This window comes from Eretmochelys imbricata, chromosome 5 (genome assembly GCF_965152235.1).
Source record: "Eretmochelys imbricata isolate rEreImb1 chromosome 5, rEreImb1.hap1, whole genome shotgun sequence".
NCBI classification, from domain to species: domain Eukaryota; kingdom Metazoa; phylum Chordata; order Testudines; family Cheloniidae; genus Eretmochelys; species Eretmochelys imbricata.
In genome coordinates, this window is record NC_135576.1 from 126,562,748 (window position 1) to 126,570,526 (window position 7,779).

The following is a 7,779-nucleotide window of genomic DNA, read 5'->3' on the forward strand; positions in this document are numbered from 1 at the left end:
AAACCCGTAAATGACAGCCCCTGCGCTTTCTCCTGGATCCAGGGCACTGGAGACGCAGGTGGCTCTTTAACCCAGGGAGAAAACAAGAAGGAAACTGGGCAATCACACGACGGGCACGGAACTAAGAAGAGACAACCTGAAACTAGGCCCAGGAGAAACAGCAGTCCCTGCCCCCAAATCCTGAGGGTGCCTGTGAGGGGGTCCCCTGGTCTCCCCCTCCCCACTGAGGGCAGGGGCTGAGTCTCCCCCGCCCCGTGTGGGTGGCGGGATCATTCCCTTTACCCTCCCCCACTGAGAGCCGGGGCTGAGACCCCTCCCTCATCCTGTGTATGTGAGGGGGGGTCATTCCATTTACCCCCCCCCCCCCCGACAGCAGGGGCTGCGATCCCTCCCCCCACCGCGCATGGGGGTCTCGCCCTGCCCCCGCCCGGGGCTGTGACGCGCTGTGGCAGGGGCGGGGCTATCTCCCGGAGGGGGACGGGCCCTGCCCCCAAGGCGATGGCGCCAGAGCCCCGACACTCCCCGCCCGCGCCTCACCTCCGCTCCGACCCCGCTCGGCCGCGATGGAGGCGCTCGGCACGTTCAGCTACCGGCTCGGGCCGCGCGCGCAGCGAGCGCCGAATCATCGACCCGCCGGGGCTGGGGGGGCGGGCGGCTCGTCAGAGAGCCCCTCCCCTCACAGCCCCCGGCGTGGGGGAGCTTAGCCCCGCCCACAACCCCTGGGCGCGCGGCCCTTCCCCTCACAGATCCAGATGGGGGGGGCGCCCTTCGTAGCCCCTCCCGCCCCCTCCCCAGCCTCCCATCCCCTGGTAATCGATGTCCGGCACCGTTCTGCTTTGGGGACAACCCCCATGACAGTCTTTGTGTTGCAGGAATGGAGAATGTGTGGTTGGCTAGGGTCAGTATTTATGACTGTGACTCTTCCTTTGATGGATCACGTACTGGCCTTTACCAAAGGCTAGCTACTGCACTCGAGAGGTGAGCCGAGAGTCTGCTTTGCTGTGGCAAATCTTCTGGTGCTAACGAAATATCAATCCTGTCTAGCCTGTGGGCATCAGGTACTTGCATTCTGGGTTATTTTCTCAAGCAAAATTGCACTGATGAACACACATCAATATAGCAAGTGGAGAGGCTCTGTGCCCCTACACTTCTGTCTCTTTCCATCACAAGCATATTAGCCCTAATTTCTGCTGCTGCTGCTTGATGTGTCTGGAAGAGGGTAGACGCATGTGTAAATGGCGAGCATGTGGACTGGAGCACACTTATCTTTTCTTTGGAGGAAAGAGCATACCCTTTCTGAGGTGTAGTTTTTAGCAGCTTTCAGAGTAGCAGCCGCGTTAATGAACATAAAAACTTTAACGGGACAAATATTAAGTGTTTATGTAGTTAAGATCTTTATTTACTTGAAGGGGAGTTTTGCCTGAGTCAGTCTTGAATAACGACTGCAGGGTTTGTCTTCAGAAAAATTCCAGCGTCTCACTTCACTGAGTTTTGTGGAAAGCAAAAGAATTAACTGTAGGACATACAGTAAGTCCCCAAAATGAGCTGTGCTGCAACAGTGAGTCATGGCCTTTCAAAGCGCCAGTGACTTATACATAATTGCAGTATGCCTTCTTCTCAGATTACCATTACAACCGTGAGGATCCTAATTTGAAATGCTGATCGGAGGTAGAAGCAGCAGCTGGGAGGGACCGTGGACTGAATTCCTGGCAGACTTGAGCTGTTTTCATAAATTTCTGCATAACAGTGAATATTTATGTATATTGTGCACATTGCTTAAAACTCTATGCATGTTTAAAAATGTCACTATACATTAGTGCACTGTGTCCTTTGCACATTTCTTTGGTCCCTGATATGATTTTGTGAAAATGCATTCACTGGAATGAAAAGTTTAATGATCTTTCAGAGTTAATTAGCCTTTTTTGAAAAGATATGTTTTGAATGTTTCTCATGGCTGCACAAGAAATACACACGTGGATTTAAGTGTGTTGGGGATTAATGATCCTTTATGTATAGAGCCCTGTGTGGATATAACATTTGTATCTACATCCGATCCGCATTCCGCAAAAACAGTCTGTGGAAATCTGCGGAGTTGCAGGGGTTTATTTATGCAGAATCCTTAGCCTTTTAATCGACTGTCTACAGAGGTATTATACTATAATGGTGTGTCCAGCAGCCCGCAATTCAATCTTTTCTAAAACAGAAAGAAGAAAGAGTCCTATAAGGATGAACACTTGCCCTCTTGCTTTGCCACCCTCCCCGCCCCCCCTCACATCATCAGGTATCAGAGTAACAACCGTGTTAGTCTGTATTCGCAAAAAGAAAAGGAGTACTTGTGGCACCTTAGAGACTAACCAATTTATTTGAGCATAAGCTTTCGTGAGCTACAGCTCACTTCATCGGATGCATACTGTGGAAACTGCAGAAGACGTTATATACACAGAGACCATGAAACAATACCTCCTCCCACCCCACTCTCCTGCTAGTAATACCTTATCTAAAGTGATCACTCTCCTTACAATATGTATGAAAATCAAGGTGGGCCATTTCCAGCACAAATCCATGTTTTCTCACCCCCCCACACACAAACTCACTCTCCTGCTGGCAATAGCTCATCCAAACTGACCACTCTCCTTACAATGTGTATGATAATCAAGGTGGGCCATTTCCAGCATAAATCCAAGTTTAACCAGAACGTCTTGGGGGGGGGCGTAGGAAAAAACAAGGGGAAATAGGCTACCTTGCATAATACCCCCCCCCCCAGACGTTCTGGTTAAACTTGGATTTATGCTGGAAATGGCACACCTTGATTATCATACACATTATAAGGAGAGTGGTCAGTTTGGATGAGCTATTGCCAGCAGGAGAGTGAGTTTGTGTGTGTATGGGGGTGGGGGGTGAGAAAACCTGGATTTGTGCTGGAAATGGCCCACCTTGATTATCATGCACATTGTAGGGAGAGTGGTCACTTTGGATAAGCTATTACCAGCAGGAGAGTGAGTTTGTGTGTGTGTTTTTTTGGGGGGGTGGGGGGTGAGAAAACCTGGATTTGTGCTGGAAATGGCCCACCTTGATTTTCATACACATTGTAAAGAGAGTGGTCACTTTGGATGGGCTATTACCAACAGGAGAGTGAGTTGGGGGGGGGGGGGGGGGCGGAGGGTGAGAAAACCTGGATTTGTGCTGGAAATGGCCCAACTTGATTATCATACACATTGTAAGGAGAGTGATCACTTTAGATAAGGTATTACCAGCAGGAGAGTGGGGTGGGAGGAGGTATTGTTTCATGGTCTCTGTATATATAATGTCTTCTGCAGTTTCCACAGTATGAATCCGATGAAGTGAGTTGTAGCTCACGAAAGCTCATGCTCAAATAAATTGGTTAGTCTCTAAGGTGCCACAAGTACTCCTTTTCTTTTTGCATCATCAGGTATGTGGACCAAGGCATCCTCTCCTACTTCAAAGACTGAGGGAACTCTCTCCACATCCCTAGAGCATTAGAGAGCAGGCCCCACTATTACCACTGAAGACTAGGCAGTGACAGAGGCAACACTCTACCCTGCCCTGCTTCAGCAAGCCTTGGTCACTCCAAATCTGTAATGATCTCTGTGAAGATGAACCCCTGTGCCCATGCAGAGCCCAATTGACTGCAGTGGGGCCATCATAGGGCTCCCTGCCAGATTGGGGTCTCAGGGATGACAAAGAATAGTTGGACTTCTCCTCCCCTCTCGTACCTGTGCAAAGCTGTAGTAACCCTTGCAGCCCAGGTGTGAGATTGTGGGAAGAGGGACAGATTCTGGACAAGGAATAGCAGAGTTCAGGAGGTGGGGACCTTATTTGCACAACACTTCTCTCCAGTTCTTGATTTGCATCCCCCAGTCGCTCAGAGGGGTTTTGATATTACAAAGTGGGCAATCCTCTCTTTAATTTACTGCAGGTTCAATATCCATGACCTGTAGCCCATGGAGGCTGTGGGTAGTGCAGCAGAAAGTATCAAGAGCCCATAGGATATGAGAGAGAGAATCAAGAGGTCTACCAAGGTGGTCTGAAAATAATAAAATTGGCACATGGCAGAACCAACACAACTACCGTATTTTTGCATCATTCAATAAGTTTAATATCCTAAAACGTTGTCCCTGTTACTGATAAAAGGCACTGGCTAATTTCTCCTGGAGAGTGCGCCTGTCCATCTAATGCTAGCTTTGCTAGCCACAATTTTTTTGAAGTGAATACTCTCTCTCTCTGACCTTGTTAATACAAGCAATAGCAGAAGACGACATGAAAAGTATCGTAATGAACCTGCTTGTATCATGTTCAGTGGAACTGGAGTCAAGAGGGCCAGTGTTCCCTGGAGGGACTGTTATGGACAGGACACCAGTGGAATAGGGAACCTGGGAAATTAGGCTGGCAGCAACTCAGCCACATGGACAGGACTGTCCACAGGTGGGACAGCCACCTGTCCAGGTTGTCCTGGGATCATCCTGTTTGAGGTAGCCATCCTGGGACCTCTGAATGGGTGCTCAGTGCACATGACGAGCTGTCCAGTTTTACGGGTTCAGGATCATCCTGGATATCCCATTGGTTTGTATCTCAGAGGTGGCAAATCACATCACAGGGCTTAATAAAGTTACACTTCTACTTAACCTACATTCAGCGACCCTCTTTGTGAATGAAACGCTGCTGTCTCCTTACTGGGTAGTGCGCTAACCTTCCCATGCAACATCCAGTTAGCAGAAAGCTCCCTCATTGCTCTAGTCTGGGAAAGGGAAGTTAGTGGGATTTAGCACCAGAGGGAGCGGAAGCAGCAGTGACAAAGCCAGTCAGTTTAGGAGCTGGGACTGAAGGGCTGAGAATGGGATGCAGCCTTTTGCTGTCAAGGGGGCCCATGATAGCTGCAGCTGGCGGATAACCTAATGGCCTACAAATAGAGATCTGTGTGGATGGGCCTGAATGAGGCTACACATGTGGGATAAAAGGACTGGATTCTGTCCAAGGGAGCTGCAGCTGGTGCATGATTGACTCCAGGGCAAGGGGTGGCCTGGATTGAGCATCCCTAGCACTGGGCTGGCAGACCTCCACCTTCATCCGACTGGACTGGAGTGCTCTTAGAGGCTGGGCTGGGGCCTGTTATGGGTTGTATCATTTTTTGTTGGTAACCCAAAGCAGTGGTACCTGGGGAAGTTGTAGTATTTATTTCCAGCAGTCCTAGAAAAGCCTCCTTTGTTAAACATCAGCATCTGGGAGTAAGTATGGGCACCCACTGAGGGCCAGAGCCCGAAAGGCCTGGCGGCTGGAGTACCTACAATGGCATGTGCCTCTAGGATTGTCATGGAATCTCCAGGAATTAAAGATTAATATGTAATTAAAGATTATGTCCTGTGATGAAACCTTCAGGAATATGTCCCAAAAAAATGGACATATTCCTGAAGTGCCTCAGCACATGTGGTGCACTCAGCATGCTACCAAACATCTAAGGGGGTACCACACCTGACCTGCATACCGTATTACCAGTGTAATAGTCACTAATTCATGGCTATGGAGACCATTGTACTAGCCAAATACCATATTACAAAAGTGATTTTAACATACATTTCATTTATGCTATGGGACTCTGATGCTGCGTTTCTTTGCATGGGAGTTTTGCCTGAGTAAAGCGTCTAGGACTAGCCAGTTGTCAGCATGTACTGCATCTAAGATGGAGCTACTTCGTGTTCCTTTGTATAACTAACTCTTCATTTGCATTAAGTGTATTTATACTGAAATTGAGACCTAACTAACGACAGGGATGTGAAAATTCAGGCCAAGATTTTTAAAAGCAACTCGCAACGTTGGGCACAGCAGAGACGAGGCAGCCAAACTTAAATCACCTTAACAGGAGTCTGAACTTTAAAGGACAGCCACTCAGCATTGTCTAAGAATCAGGCCCCTGCAAGGTATCTAAAGTTGGGCACCCAAATCACTAGTCACTTTTGAAAGTCTTGTACCTAGGGCGCAGTCACTATGAATTACCTCAGTAATGGATGTACCGCAGGACCGTCCTGCCCAGCCCTTGAGCTCCTGGCCAGGGAGGCTAGCCCCCAGTACCTCCCCTGCTGTCACCCCTCCCCTGCAGCCATGCCAGGAGCACAGCTGGCTCCAGCTGGGTGGCGGGGCTGCGAGCTCCTGCTGCTCTCAGCTGCATGGTAAGGGGGCATGGAGCGGGGGGATTGGATAAAGGGCAGGAGGTCCTGGGGACAGTCAGGGGACAGGGGGTGGGGTCCTGGGGGGCCTGTCAGGGGGTGGGCGTGTGAATAGGGGTCGGGGGGGGCAGTCAGGGGACAGGGAGCAGTGGGGGTAGGCTAGGGGGTGGGGGCAGTCAGGGGACAAGGAGCAGGGGGGAGGGTTGGATGGGTCAGGGGCTCTGAGGGGGGCAGTCAGGGGGTGGGAAGTGGGAAGGGGTGGATAGGGGGCAGGGGCCAGGCTGTTTGGGGAGGCACAGCCTTCCCTGCGCAGCCCTCCATACAGTTTTGAATCCCGATGTGGCCCTCGGGCCAAAAAGTTTGCCCACCCCTGCCCTCTGTGAATTTACTATAACAGTACCAAGCAACAAGTACTACTTGTTATAAGCACCAAAGAAAAATATTAGAGCAGTCAGGAAGGAGGGAGGGGTTGGATGGGGCGGTGGGGGGCAGTCAGGGGACATGGAGAAGGGGTGGTTGGATGGGGTAGGGGTCCCGGGGAGGCAGTAAGGAAGGAAAGTGGGGGTTGGATAGGGTGGCGGGGGGGCAGTCAGGGGCAGAGGTTCCGGGGGCGGTCAGGGGACAGAGAGAAGGGGTGGTTGGATGGGGCAGGGGTCCCGGGGGGGCCGTCAGGGAACGGGGTGGGGGTTGTATGGGGCAGGAGTCCCAAGGGGGGGGCTGTCAGGGGGCGAGAAGCGGGGCGGACGGATAGGAGGTGGGGGCCGGGTCACGCCCCTCTCCCCTAACCAGCTCCCCATACAAATTTTCGAAACCTGATACATCCCTCAGGCCAAAAAGTTTGCCTGCACCTGCTGTAGAGTGACATCTTGATTTGGACGAAAAGAAAAAGCAACCCCCATTGTGGGGATTAACATGGGTGGAAGAGTCAGATAGGGACCTGATCCAAAGTCCATTGAAGCCAATAGGCTCCCATTGCGCTTTGGATCAGGCCTATAATCACAGAAGTGTAGGACTAGAAGGGACCTCCATAGTCATCTAGTCCAGTCCCCCTGCACTTAAGGCATGTAGCTCGGAAGCCCTAGGCTCATTTGGTTACAAGTGAAGATGGATATAATGGTCTTGTCTTGTCCTCATTTGTGCACATCAAAAACCCACCCGGACACAACTGGCAATCTGCTCAAGAGGTGCTGTAGAGCCGCCCTGCCAGTGTGTCGCACGTATTGGGGTGAATTAGCACTGCTGTGTGAGGACGGATGTACAGCACCTGCCTGACCCACACCAATATCTCAGAGCCTCAATTTTCATTAGCTTCAATAAACTTGGTAAACATGAGTCAAAATCCACAACCCTGGCTCAGCCCTGAATGGAACAGCTAACGTAAGTCTGGCTAACAAACCAGGATATACTCCTACAAGAACGTCACCCTGCAGTTGACTTAGGGAAACTTCCTTCTTGTTTAAATTGTTCAAACTATGATTTACGCAGAAAATAAACATACGCAAAATAAATCTTTAGTTGCAGCCACACAGGAATGAACGGAGCTACTTGTCCTTACTCAAAGCATGTATGCAATGGACAAAAGCCAAATAAGAGCTCTAGT

At 50.4% G+C, this 7,779-nt stretch overlaps 1 protein-coding gene and 1 long non-coding RNA gene across 4 annotated transcripts in view; one reads left to right on the plus strand and one right to left on the minus strand.

The window, feature by feature from the left end:
* The window catches only part of GNE (glucosamine (UDP-N-acetyl)-2-epimerase/N-acetylmannosamine kinase), a 46,152-nt gene extending 45,524 nt beyond the window's left edge, over positions 1-628 (minus strand). For 2 of the 3 annotated variants that reach the window (XM_077817848.1, XM_077817847.1), the window contains exon 1: positions 538-584. The gene's annotated coding sequence lies outside the window, so the exon portion shown is untranslated. Of the gene's footprint in view, positions 1-537 lie in introns of all 3 variants that reach the window. The other variant, XM_077817849.1, reaches the window with a different exon arrangement.
* On the plus strand, positions 525-1,900 carry LOC144265314 (uncharacterized). Its single transcript, XR_013346244.1, has 2 exons — positions 525-978; positions 1,622-1,900. It is a non-coding gene; the product is annotated as an uncharacterized LOC144265314 (long non-coding RNA).
* Positions 1,901-7,779: the final 5,879 nt, after the last annotated feature.